The following is a 1,513-nucleotide window of genomic DNA, read 5'->3' as shown; positions in this document are numbered from 1 at the left end:
AATGGGTTGCCATGGACTTTGTCCATGTTCTATCTCCCGGGTAACTCAGACTAACAGAGTGACAGACAATAAAGATAATATGGATATTGGGCTCTATGAACTAGAGAACAGATTAAAGGAATTAAATAATAATAAAAATGTAAGAATAGATGTGCCAATCTGAATCTGTAGTGGACCCCAGAAAAGCCATGCCTTTTGATCCTCATTCAATATTGCTGGGTGGGAGCAGTTTAATTGTTTCCATGAAGATGTGACTCACCCAATTGTGGGTGGTAACTTTTGATTAGATGATTTCCATGGAGGTGTGTCTCCACCCACTGAAGGTGGAGTTGCTTACTGGAATTCTTTAAAAGAGGAAACATTTGGGAGAGAGTCTCTTTTTGGTAGAGCCACGAGAAAGCCAACAGACGCCTCCGTGTTCGCCATGTGCCCTTCCAGCTGAGAGAGAAACGTTGATTTTCGTCGACCTTCTTGAAACAAGGTATCTTTCTCCAGACACCTTTGATTGGACATTTCTATAGATTTGCTGTAATTGGGACATTTTCTCAGCCTTGGAACTGTAAACTAGCAACTCATTAAATTTTCCCTTTTAAAAGCCATTCCATTTCTGGTATATTGCATTCCAGCATCTAGCAAACTAGAACAATAGAACTTTCAAGAAATGCACAATGATCTGGAAAATTAATAGATATTATCAAAACTGAGATTTATCCTGATAAGATCACTGAACTTTAAAGAAATTGAAAGAATCTTATAAATATTAAACAAAAAACAGGTGACTTACAAGCAAAAAATAAAATACAAAACTGGCTCAAATGTCTCCTCAACAACACAAGATTCCAGGATAAAATGGAGCAACCAACTGTCTGTAAAATTTTGACAGAAAAAAAAAGGCCACCCCAAAATGGTATGTTCAACTCAGGTGTTATTACATAAGTTAGCAAAAGGACATTTTAAATAAAGAAGATTCATGCCACTTTATGAAGATACATGTATATTTGAGGGCATAATCTAACCCAGAAAAAGATAGTGTCCTGGATCAAAGATTTAAATAAAACTTTAAAATCTTTTATTATCTTGGGATGGTAACTTCTTTTCTTTCCAAGGGTCTGATAGCCAGAAACTGTAAAAGAGAAAAATATCTACAAGTAAAAAAAAAAATCACACAAAAATATAATTACTAAATATGACAAAAAATGAATAATACCTTATTTATAAGAAAGTTTTAAAACCAGAAAGAAAAAATAAACATTTGAAAAATGGGCCAAGTACATGAAAAGGCAATTCATAAAAGAAGTCCAAATGTATGTGAGTGTGTGTGTGTGTATGTGTATTCCAAATGTATGCGCATATATATATATGTATATGTACAGACACATAAACATATACTCATCCCCAACAGTAGTTAAAAAGTATAAGTTAAAGCAACAATGGGATATTGCTTTTCGTATATTGGCAAAAATTGAAAAAGAGAGACAATATCCAACGCTGCTTTAGTGATGCGAATGTTCTG

The sequence above is a fragment of the Tamandua tetradactyla genome, chromosome 13, assembly GCF_023851605.1.
Source record: "Tamandua tetradactyla isolate mTamTet1 chromosome 13, mTamTet1.pri, whole genome shotgun sequence".
Lineage (NCBI taxonomy): Eukaryota > Metazoa > Chordata > Mammalia > Pilosa > Myrmecophagidae > Tamandua > Tamandua tetradactyla.
This window is presented reverse-complemented; position numbering follows the sequence as displayed.